Raw genomic sequence first — 14,238 nt, 5'->3', positions numbered from 1 at the left:
TTAATTTAATTGTGTATTTTCAATAATTCGGATTTGGCCCAAATTAAATAGTTAGGGGCTTAATTGAAAGGCTAAAAAGAAGTTTGAGGGTTAAATTGGAATTCTGCAGGATGAAATTGTAAGTAATTAAGAAAGTTGAGGGACCAAATTGCAATAAGGAAAAGTTTGGGGGCCTAATGTCGATATTGAAAGGAAAGAAATCGGGGAAGAAGAAAGGAGGAGAGAGAGAGAGTGCGGGAGAGAGAGAGAGAGGACGCAGCGAGCTCGGGCGCGAGCCGGACGGCAACAGGGGCGTCTTGTTGGAATCGCGGCGTGTGGCGGGCTTTCGGCTGTTCCGGCCGATCTCGGTAGCGATCGGCTCCCCTTGGAGAGCTTCCTTTGGCGTGGTTTAGTGGCGGAGGAGAGTTCTTGCGAAGTGGTGGCAGCCGTGTTTTCTGGTTTTTCCGGGGAGCTCCGGCGGAGGATGGACGATCGGAGGATGTATCCCGACTCTCCTCAGCTCAAGCTTCGCGATGACACCGGTTTTGTGGCGATCGGGCTCCGTTTGTAAATCGACGGCCGTGATCGTCTGTAAATTTTTCCAGACGATCAGGTGTCGGATCGAAAAATCGAAAGCAGGGATCGTCATCAGCGCGTCGTTGTGAGTCCGATGGTGTGTTCGGATCGTCGATCGGACTCTGGCGGCTGGAGGCTAGTCGACCGAGCGACCGAGCGTCTCGGTAATTTTCTTTGGCCCGTTAATTTTAGAAATTCTTGGTTTAATTGTGTCTATTGGATTATATTGAGTATTTGATGATTTTTGTGAGTCATAAATAATTATCAGTTTGCCTACCATAGTCGTGTTTTTGTGCTGTGTGGCGGAGTCGGGAAATAGTGAAGTTTGGGGACCCGACTCCTATTGTTTGAATCGTTAAGTATTTGGAAGTGTTCTTCTGGCAGGTCCTGGACCCGTTTTTACGGGGGGTAATGTTCGTGTTGTAGAGGAGGTTCTACCGGATTTTCGGTAGAATTCTCCCGAGTCGAGATTCTTAGACAGTCAGTCCTAGGAGTCTAGACCTAGGATTAATGATCGATTGTTTCAGCGTTTTGATAAATTGTTTTCCGTGATTAGATGATCTCGCTCTGGCTCGCTCCAACCGAGGCACCGGAGAGCTAGGAGGTCGCCCAATCCCTGTGAGTTAAAGTCATTTAATCATTGCACTATTGCTAAGTCTGATTTTAATATGCTATTTTGGAAGTTTATGTTTAACATGGTTACTAATATCTCAACGTAATTAATTTTACTGGATTATTAATTATTGAAGATAATATAAATATTATTATTAGTAATGTTATAATAATATCAAATATTATCAGTTTTCCACATGAGTTGCATGATGTCTTACTTTAAAATTGTTAATCGTTATTTTGATATAGTTGAATGACTTCTTTAGACAATAATATTTATTAAATGTGGTGATTGCGATTTGGGAAACGTGGCTTGTAGAACATGCCGCCTGATGGGATACATCAGGACCGCGTGCACACCGGTAATGATCATGGACATGTAATAAGATATTTATGGGTTTGCCCTGGTCGAGCATGGCTCTCTGGGCTGATTTGTGTAAATTGCCGGAGGTAAGGTCCCTGGTCGAGCATTGCTCTCGGGGCCCTGGCTTATTTGGATACTTAAGTGACCAGACTGGAGGTAAGGTCCCTGGTCGAGCATTGCTCTCGGGGTGCCAGTCTTATTGGATTAAGAGAGCTGAATGGCTACTAGATTTCTTATTTGGATATTTAAGTGACCAGACTGGAGGTAAGGTCCCTGGTCGAGCATTGCTCTCGAGCGATCTTATTGGATTAAGAGAGCCGAATGGCTACTAGATTTTGGGGTTTAGGGTTCTACCGAGCCACTCGTCCCGTAAAAGTAAAAATATATTTTTATTTATTCATTTATTTATTTATTTATTTATTATGGTATGATTATAATATGGATTGTATTTACGTGCATGATTGATATTTTGATTCGAATGATTAATATTTTATGTGAAGGAAATAGTAGGGTGTGATTATAGTATGGTTTGATATCGATTTGAATAATCTATGTTTTCCGAGAAGAAGCAATAGTCCCTAGATTATTTGATTTTAACTCACTCTAGACCGAGTCTCCATTTATGGTTTTTTCGATTCGTGATCATAGTTCTCCAGTTACTCTATTCAAGATAACTTGACTCCTTCATCATCGGGTGATGTATTTGATTTGGTATGTAAATTGGTAAATCTTAGATTCTCCGCAGTAGTAATAGTAGATGTATCAGTTGTAAATTTTCTGAGTTTCAGGTCTCGCCTAGTTTTTCTGGCAGACCGAAGTATTTATGTAGAATGTAGCTATTAAGATAATTTGTGGTTTTAATAATATTAATTTGAGATGAGATTTGTTTAAGTCAGTGAGTGTCAGGCTTACTACGGGTTTCGGTGGCCTTACGCCTACCCATTCCTTAGTGCCGGTCACGGGCCCACGGGTGGGGTCGTGACAAAGTTGGTATCAGAGCTTAGGTTTAGATTTCCTTCGACCTAAGTTAAGATTTTTCTTGGTACTGCGGAGTTAGGATCATGTCTGTCTTGTTGTTTTCATTGACTCCAGTGTCTCAGCCTTCACTGTTAGAGAGTCAGTCTTTCCTTTCTTGTAAGCTTGTCCTTGGTGCTGTGCTGAGAATGTGCTTTGTAGCAATGAGAGGATCCGAAGCGCGATAGACTCGTGCTGTTTCTTCAAGTGATTAGTGCAGTCCGCCTTTAGAAGCTTTGATTGTGGTTTCGATGGTGGGCACCGTAGTCAGTTTTAGTGTAGAGCGTGGTTGCAGTCGTGTCATGGACTGCCTCGTCATTGCATCAGGCATCGTCTTATTGAGTAGCGCCGAAGTTAGTGCCTGGGAAGTCGAGTAGATATCAGAGCTTTATGGTTGAGTTTTGTGGTTGTAAGAAGCTTAAGAAAGGTGGCAGGAGTATTTTCGGATGCTCGGAATCCAGAGAAACTTAAGCGAACATTATTTATTTTTCTAAGTAGAACAAGTATTTTAAAATACAATATTGCCCCCAGTCCCGTAAGAATGCATTATGGCATTTCACTGTTAGGCATGCATAAATTCATTTTAGGACATGCATCATACATCGTGCATTGCAACCCTTGGTGATAGGGGGCATCATCACCGTGGCCTGCGATATTGTAGAATTTTATACAAAGAAAAATGGCTAGAGATTTTACGATTTTGTAAAAGTGTTTTTCAAGATAATAATAATTTCTATCGGTGTTGATTATAAAGTAAATAAATAAGTAAATTTTTTCAAAGTAAATTGTGTTAGCTTGAGAATTCTCTGGATGACAAGCTGAGTTGATGTGGGAATGAATCTGTGGCGTAGTAGGCCACATGTTAGATAATATAGGATGCTTTTGGATTTTAGTCAAAGAGGAATCTTGTGTCAGGATGGCATGGTTGTATCGTTTGATGCGGTCAGATGGATGTTATGTCGTTGATGATGTGATGTGGATGTTAAGAATTTTCTGCGTGTGTAAGGGACACGTCATTAGGAAGGATATTTGGTGAGTGGATTTTTGGCAGGATCAGAATTGGCCCTTCTTGTGTGGAAACCCTTGGTTTTGTCGGCAGGTTGGTGAGGTGGAATGTAAGTTGGACTTGCCGCCAAGTAATGTTCTCTGAGGTCAAATCCAGTTGTTTGTAAGTCTGAGTTGAGGAAGTATATTTTCGATCTTTGCTCGTGTTGGATCCTCAGTGTGCGGAAGCAAGTGAAGATTTGGTTTCCGAGGAGTAGTAAGTGAGGATCGTGGATTTTCAGGTTCGCCAGTTTTATTTAAGGGTTTTGTCGATGAGTCTTGTGGTTTGTTTCTGCCGAGTGGAGATGAGAGGTTCCTAATTAGTTTCAGTCTTAGAGTGTAGCCCCTTTCTTTTAAAAATTCAAGGACGAATTTTTTTTTTAAGGGGGGGAGAATGTAACACCCGGAATTTTTATATATTTAATAATGAGTTTTTATTTAAGTTAATTTTAGCTTCAGTATTATTGGGTTTAATTTGAAATGATTTAATGAAAAATTTAATATTAATCAAATAAATGAGTTATTTTCTATACCCAATTAGTTTGAAATTTTAAGAAATTATTGAAAAGAATAAAGAACTTTTGATTTCTTTTCTTACCGAATCCAAAGTCCTACCTATATTATCATTTTGTTCATTTCTTTTGTTCCTCTTTATGTAGTATGATGGTTTGGTTTTATTTAGGGAGCGTAAACACGATTGTTGAGTGAAAGCATATGGAAACGATAATCATAAGCACCAAACCAATGCATGGACGAATGCGAAGAAGGAATATTAGTTGATCGAGTATTGATATCATTCTCCGTATGATCTCAGACGAATCTCTAGAGGAATGGGGGAATTACGAGAATTGAGGCACGCCCAAATATTCTAATAAATGATTTATTCCGTTGGGATCTCCATGATTCCTTATTCCTCAAGGCACAAGGATTCCTGATGACACAAGGATTAGCATAAGGAATCATGGGAATGCAATTGATCAGTTGGACTAATGGCATTTGGGCTTAGCTTGATGATGAAGAAGGACGAGATGTAAATTCACGCACGTAAGGGAGAAATCATATTGTTCTCGATTAGTCCAAGCATAATACAAATGAAAATGCGAGCGTTTTGATGTTTAGAACGCATATAATGAAGTAATTTAGGTCGAAGTGTGATTGTGTAGGTGCACACAAATTCTCCCTTGTTTCTGTTAAGTTGGCTCTTAAAATTTGGGACTACGAGAGTTGTTGACCAGTCAACTCCTCTCTAATTTTTTATATGACTTTAGTTTATTCATCTTTGTATATTTATTTATTCATATTTAGCTTCTAGTTTCTTCTTCTTATGGAATGATGACTATTGCACTATATAAACCTCATGCAACCGAATACTTGAGGCTACTGACATATTATTTCAGTTTTCTACCTTATGGAAAATCAAGTTATTGATTCTTTCAAGAACTATACAGACTTATTAAGACTTGCGGTTGCGATCATACACTTATCGCTCACATCCTTCCTTTCTTTTGCGTTCTTTGTCTACCTATCTATTTATAACAATTCTATTTGATCCTTTTGCTTAGTCGTATGGAAGAAAAGAAAGAAGTTATGATTTCTTTCTTTATTGGATCTGAAATCCTACCTATTGATGTGAACCTTGGCAACCTGTGTCAAGATCCAACACGCGGAATTGGAAAAAGATTCCTTAGAAAGCTAAATCTAATATTTGATGAACCTTAAACCAAAGATAACTTGTATCTCGAACCTTGGTATAAGAATAATGGTTGATTCCACACTCAAGAAAGGTAAAAAGTAAGTGATAAGTTAAGATGAATACCACAAGAACAAGTTCTTGATCAGTTCGAAAAGTTCTAAAAGGAACCTAGTATGAATATTCTCACAATAATTTTATTTCAACAATGTTCAATCCTTATACCATTCGGCTACAAAAGGTTTAAATAGATAAAGACATAACTTAATTTTCTATTTGCATAAAGGAAATAAACTAATTAGGAGTAAACTAAAGTATATCCCGAATAGAAGTTTTCCAAAATAACAAAATAAGGAACTATGCTTAATTAGGGAATAATAAAAGTCTATTCTAAAAGGCTATAATAAAAGACTTCCAAAATAACAAAATAAGAAGCTTAATTGATTTAGTCATACATAATCAATAAAGATATGACTGAATCAATCAAAATATATTCCTAAATAGCTAAAAAAGGGTTGCTCGTTGTTCCCTCTTTGGTGTAGATGTTCGATTAAGTCAAGGAAGCACTAAAGTGGCACCTCATAGAGCTTCCCTTTTTTGGAAAATGTGTATGCCCCCTTCCTTCTCAAGCCTAAAGTGCGTAATGGCTTGAATAAGTCCAAATGATCATGCAAGGTTTGGTCAAGCCTGGGCTTTGATATTTACTTGCATTTACCCATTATGTCACGACCCAAATCCACCAATCTTGTATATCCATATCTTCTTTCATAATTAGATCTTCCATTAAGGCATCTGACATTGGAATTGCATTAAATTGCCTAAATAAGACAAATTGAATTCTTCCAAATAATCTTGTCAAACACAAAATCTTATGCAATTCGTAGGCTTTAATTATGCTTATTTGATCTGTATCACCTATATCTGATGGTTTAGTTTTATTTGGGAAGCATAACCATGAATGTTGAGTGAGAGCGCGTAGAAGCAACAATCATAGGCACCGATCCAATGCTTGGATAAATATGAAGAAGGAAAATTAGTTGATCGAGTATTGATATCATTATCGGAATGATCATGGTCAAATATTTTAGAGGAAAGAGGGAATGATGAGAATCAAAGCACTCCTAAATATTGTAAATCAGGATCTGCATCATTAGGATCTCCATCATTCCTTGTTCCTTTATGCAAGAATATTGCTTATGACACAAGGATTAGTGTAAAGAATCATGGAACGCAATTGACAAGCTTGACCGGTGGCATTCGAGCTAAGCTTGATGATCCAACAAGATGAGACGTAAATCCACGTGTTGAAGGGAGAAATCATATTATTTCAATTAATCCAACCATATACAAGCGAAAATGCGAGTGTTTTCATGTTTGGGATGCATATAATAAAGTAATTTAGGTAGGAATATTATTAGGTAGGCCCACGTGAATTTCTCTTTATTTTTTCGTTAAGCTGGCTCATAAAATATGGGACTACAAGAGTTATTAATAGGAAATCACCTCCTTAGCAACCATACACCGTAATAACTAACAAGTTATGATACATATGGAATGTAAGAAAACACCCTCCAATCAAGATGATTCCAAGGATCCGTTAAAAGAAGTTCATGAAACTAATTTCAATTGTTATTAATTAATAATCAGATTAGCACTTGAATCCAATCCCAATGCCACAAACCAAAAATATTTGATAATTAAAGAATTAAAACCAAGTTTTTTAGTTAGAGAATGCCACAAACTAAAATAAGTTTGATAAGTTCAAAGTGCAGATAAGAACCTAAGCAAAAACAATCACAAGTGTAATGTATTATATCAATCATCAAAAGTTGATTATAAATGAAGCTTAGCTTGGTATATATAGACAAAGCTAGATCTTAAAAAACCTTAGACATGTTTAAACACCTCACATAGCTCCTCACTAACACACAATTAAAAATATAGTTGTTGGAGACTTAAGTCTTTCATTTTTGTAACTCCTAAATAATAACTCTCACACTTAGACATAAGTTAAAAAAGGAAAAACTTGGTCAAAACTTAAAAATAAAGTAAATTATACCTAATAACACATAATATATTGTGTATTAGTCTTATATAGACTAATTCACTATTATTGAATCTTGAGCAAAGCAATGCAATAGTGATACGGCTTTAAGCACGACCGTGTTGCATCTCACACATTCTTTTAATTTGAAGACCAGTAGGAGACACAGCTTTAAGCACGACCATGTCGTACCCCACGCTTCCTTCTGATTTGTAGACCAGTAGGTGACACGCCTTTAAGCATGGCCATGTTGTATCCCATGCTTCCTTCTCTCAAAAGGGTAATAAGTGACATAGCTTGAAGCACGCCCCATATGAAGATTCAAGATCTTTATATTGTTGTGTAATTCTCATTTGATCATCAAAAATGGCCTTGGGAGGTAATGGTCCAAGATTGAAATTTTGTCCATCAATAGTCAAGGAATATTGATTATTAAATCCATCATATATCACGTGCCTATCATATTGCCAAGGTCTTCCCAACAAAACATATCCAACATATATGGTAACCACATCACAAAGCACCTCATCCTTATATCTCCTAATGGAAAAAGAAATTAGCACTTGCTTATTGACCTTCATAATACCACTATCATTCTACCATTGCAACTTGTAAGGCCTTAGCTGTTTGGTAGTTGGTAATTTCAATTTCTCTAGAAGCAAAGTACTAGCAACATTAGTACAACTTTCGCTATCGAAAATCATATTACACAACTTAACAGCAATTAAACAATTAGTATGAAATAAATTCTCACGCTGCTCTCCATGTTTATCATGTTTACATTGCAAATTAAGTGTGCGTTGTACTAACACATCCCCTTTAGCATACTCAACATCACTAACATCCTCTAAAGTTGACATGTCATCATTCTCATCAACATTTTCATTTTCACTTTTAGATTCAACAGTTCCATCTTTAACAATCAAGGTCCTCTTATTAAGCCAATCACGTGCATAATAACCATGTCCAAGACACTTAAAACACTTCAGGTTTCTAGATTGATTAGCTTGATTCTCAATTTTATTTTTTCTCCCATTTCATTTTTATTCTTGTTCTCATCCACTTAGCAAATTTATCATAATTTTTACTCCAATTTGATTTCCAATTAGAAGAACTATGACTCGAATTAAGTTTAGAATCAAACTTACTTGGACCATTTCGCTTGACTTGCCTTTCAATTTTCATGGTCACATTGAGCATATCCTCAAGCTCCACATAATGTTGCAACTCCACAAGTTCAGTAATATTCTTATTTAGACCATTCAAGAATCTTGCCGTGTGGTGGCCTCTCTATCCTCCTCCACATTTGCTTTAATCATAGCCATTTCTATTTCTTTGTGGTACTCCTCCATACTCATGGTTCTTTACCTGAGAGTTTGCAATCATTGATGCAAATTTCTATAGTAATGGTTAGGAATGAACCTTTTCCTCATGATGCATTTCATCTTCATCCATGATCTTACAAGTCTTTCTCTATTTCATCTCATTTCCTTTACAATTGATGCCACCAAACACTAGCGTAATCACAAAACTCAAAGGCGGCAAATTTTACCTTTCTCTCCTCCCAATAATTATGGCATTCGAAGATCCTCTCCACCTTTTGCTCCCATTCCAAGTAGACATCAGGATCATTCTTTCCTTAAAAGGAAGGAATTTTCATTTTGATGCTACCTAGGTTGCGATCTATACCATCTTGCCTTGATCTTCTATTGTGCCTCATAGGATGGTCATCTCTACTAAGAGTGGTTACTTGGTCATCCTCCAAGTCATCTTTGGCATTATAATCCACTTGTTAAAAGGCTAGTTGCCTTTCTATTTTAGGCTCATTCTGAATCCTTGTAATAGTTTCACCTTGCCTTCTCACACTTTCAACAACATCATCCATCCGCCTATACATTCTTTTAAACTCCTTTTCCGTTGCTTGCAAAGTTTACTCAATAGATGCTCCAACACTACTTGAAACTTGTTTTTTTGACATTGTGCAAAAACTGAAAAACAAGTTAGGATAGCCTCATAAAAACACTCCCTCATGTGTTTCTCTCAATTAAATTGTCACACCACTCGTGTTTCACTCAAGACTTTGCTTTTCTCGATGCTAGTCTCACCATTATTGCCTTTTACATCTCTTGCTTTTGCTTTAGGTTTTAGATGAACTAATCACCTAAACAAAACAAATTAGATTATGGCAATTCAATGGAGTGAAAAAGAAAGATTGGTCTAGATCAAGTTGTTAAGTAAGGCCAAATTTAAAGTAGCTATACACAAGAAAACAATAAAAGAAAATAATAGAATAAGGTTTTTATGCCATCCAAACCTTCCTTTTCTTTGACCTTTTTAATTTTCTATGATTTTTTTATGATAAGAACAAAAGTGAAAAGAGATTAGAACAAAACAAAGAGATTAACAAGAAGGGACAAAAAAAATTTGTTTTATGAACACAAAGGTGTAAACTTTAAAAAGAAAGAGTACTTAGAAGGACAAGAATTGAAACAAAAATAATTTGGCAATAATAAAAAAAAAGTGAAGAAGATGAGAAACTTCAATAACACAGAAAACACAAACATAAGTAAACATCAACTTGAAGCAAGCTCTAATACCAAATGGTTGGAAATCATCATCTTAGCAACCATACACCCCAATCACTATTTGGTTAAGATACATATGGAATGCTTGAAAACACCCTCCAATCAAGATGATTCCAAAATCCAAGGATCTCTTTAATTGAAGTTAAGAAAAACTAGTTCCAACAATGAAACTAGCACATGAATTCAACTCCAAACGCCAAAAACCAAGTATGATTTGATAAGTTAAGAATCAAATACAAGATTTTGATTAGAGAACGCCACAAACTAATAGTTTGATAAGTTCAAAGTTCATGCAAGAACTTAAGCATAAACACTCATAAAGAGCAAATAAAGATTATCATTCATCAATTGAAGTTTACAAATGAATTTGGCTTTGATATTTATAGCCAAAACAAGACCAAGAACCCTAAATAGATGTCTTTTGAGCTTTCCCATGTTTTTCCTTTAATCTCTATTAAAACTCATTAAAAAAAGTGGTTGTTTTTACATTGATAGCACTCATTTTATAACTCCTAAATGACCACTAATCATGTGCATCCATTTTGTAACTTCAAATTATAACTAACCATGTCCTTTCATTGTGTCACTCCAAATGACAACTAGTCACACCCTAACTTAAGAAAACCTAATAAAAATAAAAATAAAAAGGCTTCAAATGAATTGTAGTGGACCATTGAGTTTAGGCCAAACTTATTACACTAAATTGATGATTTTGGTCCCTTTTTGCAATCCTAAGCCTTGGGCTGAGCCTTGTTGTGTTTGAACACTCAAATTTTCTTTAATTAAGCCCAATAAAGCTTATTGCATCCTTTTGGACTTGGATCTTGTCATTTGACCTCCTTGAAAACTTAAAGGATCATTTATAGTTCTTGTCTTTGTTGCATCAGAAATCCTCTTTGGTTCTTGATTTACTTATTCATATTTTGCTTGTAGTTTCTTCTTCTTATGAAATAAGGATTTTCGCACCACAAAAACCACATACAACCAAATATTTCAAATAGTGAGCATATTATTTTAGTCTTCTATATTGGAAGAAATCAAGTTATGGGTTCTTTCAAGAACTTATAGACTTATGAAGACTCACGCTAGCAAACCTAGACTTATCGCTCACGTCTTTTCTTTGTTTTATCTTCTTTGTCTACTCTTGTGCCTAAATCAGTTCGATTTGATCCTTACACTTAGCCATATGGAAGAGAATAAAGAAATCATGATTTTTTTCCTTATCAGATTCATAATCCTACTTATGTTCTCATTCTATTCGTTTCTTTTGTACGTCTCTTTCTAATATCTATCTAGTATGCTGGTTTGGTTTTATTTGGCGAGCATAAACATGAGAGTGTTGAGTGAAAGCATATGGAAGCTGTAGTCACACGCAATGAACCTAAGCCTGGACAAATACAATGAAAGAAAATTAGTTGATTAAGTATTAATGTCATTCTCTGAATGATCACAGACGAATCTTTTAGAGGAAAAATGGGAATAATATAAATGGATGCATGAGTACTATAGGGGTCTCCATTATTCTTTATTTCGATTTGCACTATAGGGGTCTCCATTATTCTTTATTCCTCGATGCATGAGTACTCTTGATGATATAAGGATTCGTATAAGGAATCATGGGAACGTAATTAACAAGCTTGACCGGTGATGATCAGGTAGGACAAGACGTAAACCCAAGTGGATAAGGGAGAAATCATGTTGCTTTTGATTAATCCAAGCGGGAATTAACGCATTCTAATGTTTGGTAGGCATGTAATGAAGTAAATTTGGCTAGAGTGTTATTAGGTACGCTGACGCGAATTTTCTCTATGGCATTGGGGTGTAACTTGATGATCAAGTAGCATGAGATGCAAATCTACATGTATAAGGGAGAAATCATGTTGCTTTCGATTAATACAATTGGGAATTAATGTGACCAAGGCCAAGAGTCCATATACTTCAAGAGCCCAAGACCCTTTAAACATCCAAGAAGGACTAATCACAGGATCAAAGGCCAAGAAGATGAAGGAAGCACTTATTGGGCTTATAAAAATATTTGGGTTCAAGACACTACAAGCCATGAGGAGTCAACTCTAAAATCAAGTCCAAGACTTATTAGCTTGATCTAATACCATAGGGCTTGATTAAATCCAATTAGGCCCTAAGGAACTAAGAAAGCAAGTTGGGCCAAGGAGGAATTAAGGAGCAAACCTATGCGTGTGACCTCCTTAAGTGATTAGGGTTTCAACTTAAACTTAATGACTAGTCAACAGGGGGGTGGCACCATCTATTTTTATTGTTTAGGAAATTTCTTATATGCTAAGAAGTAATGATTTACTCCCTAAATAACTTATTTCCTTTCTCCTAGCTTAATTATAGGAGACAAATGCTTTTTTAGCTATTTAGGAATTTATTTCTTATTTAGTTTGGGAAGTAATATATTATTTCCTAAGTGATTTTATTCCTTTTCTAGTGTCATTCTAGGTTTGTAGGAGGACTATAAATACCTTCCATTCGGCCATCTATGTCAATCAATCTTGTATGATTTATTTTCTTTCAATAAAGTGAGTTATTTTCTTTACTTTGTTCTTTGTGAACTTTTCAAGTTTTCTTGCATTGTTTGCAAATTCCTTGTCTTGTCAGTTTTTAAAACTTAATCTTTTAATCTTTTAGAATTGTGGCGACATACATCTTTTTATAACTAGTTATTGATTTCGTATAATCAAAAAGTTTTAATTGCATCATCATAGATCTAAATTTGATGATCCTAAAATTAGGATCAATTTCATTTAGGTTCTATCTCTTGGTAAATAGAGCTCACATCAGGAATGCGGGTGTTTTGATGTCTTAAGAGTCATTTAATGAAGTTAATTGGGTCGTAGTGTTATTAGGTACGCCCACGTGAATTTTCCTTATTTTTGTTAAGAAATCATGGGAATGTAATTGACAAGCTTCACCAATAGCATTGGAGTGTGACTTGATGATCAAGCGGGACAAGATGCCAATCCATGCGGGTGATAGAGAAATTATGTTGCTTTCGATTAATCTATGCGGGAATGTGCACATTTTGATGGTTGGGCCGCATAAAATGAAGTAATTTGGGCCAGAGTGTTATTAGATAGGCCTACGAATTATCCCTTGTTTTCGTTAACTTGGCTCATATAATTTGAGACTGTAAGAGTTGTTGGCCAGTCAACTTCTCTCTGGTTCTTGATTTGACTTTAGTTTATTCATCTTCCTTTATTTGCTTATTCATATTTAGCTTCTAATTTCTTCATCTTATGGAACGAGGGCTTCCACACTATGAAAACCACATGCAATCGAATATTTAAGCCTAGTGAGTATATTATTTTAGTTTTCTACCTTATGGAGAATTAAGTTATTGGTTCTTCCAAGAACATTGCAGACTTCTGAAGACTCGCACTAGTAAACCTAGACTTATTACTCATGTCCTTCTTTTGTTTTATGTTCTTTATCTACCATTGTGTTTAAATCAATTTGATTTGGTCGTTACTCTTAGCCATGGAAGAGAATAAAGAACTTGCAATTTCTTTCCTTATGAGATATGAAATCCTATCTAGGTTCTCATATGCTCATTTCTTTTGTTCTTCTCTTTCTAATATATGTCTAGTATGAATATGAGTGTTGAGTTAAAGCGCGTGGAAGAGGCAATCATAGGCACAATGCTTGGAAAAATGTAAAGAAAGAGAATTAGTTAATGGAGTATTGATATCATTCTTCGAATGATCACAGATGATTCTTTTGAAGGAAAGAGAAAACGCCGGGAATCGAGGCATGTCTACATATTTTGATCCAGGATTTGCACCATTGGGATCTCCATCATTCCTTATTCCTCTAGGAACGAGGACTCTTGATGACACAAGGAATGGCACAAGGAATCATGGGAATGTAGTTGACAACATTGACCGGTGGCATTAGCTTAGCTTGATGATCAAGCATGACGAGCCGTAAATCCACATGCGTAAGGGAGAAATCATATTTCTTAATTAATCCAAGCATAATACAATATGCATATAATGAAGTAATTTAGGTCAGACTGTTGTTAGGTAGGCCCACGCAAATTTTTCGTGTTTTCGTTAAGTTGGTTCATAAAATTTAGAACTGCGAGAGTTGTTGACTTATCAACTCTGCTTTGGTTCATGATTTAACTTTAGTTTATTCATATTTAGTTTCTCGTTTCTTCTTCTTAAGGAATGAGGGCTTTCGCGTTATTAAAAGTGCATGCAATTGAATACTTGAGGCTAGTGAGCATATTACTTTGGTTTTTTACCTTGCAAGAAATCAAGTTATGGGTTCTTTCAAGAACTTTGCAGACTTATCTAGACTCACA

The sequence above is a fragment of the Ricinus communis genome, chromosome 9, assembly GCF_019578655.1.
Source record: "Ricinus communis isolate WT05 ecotype wild-type chromosome 9, ASM1957865v1, whole genome shotgun sequence".
Taxonomy (NCBI): domain Eukaryota; kingdom Viridiplantae; phylum Streptophyta; class Magnoliopsida; order Malpighiales; family Euphorbiaceae; genus Ricinus; species Ricinus communis.
The sequence above is the reverse complement of the archived record's forward strand: the minus strand, read 5'-3'. Positions refer to the sequence as shown.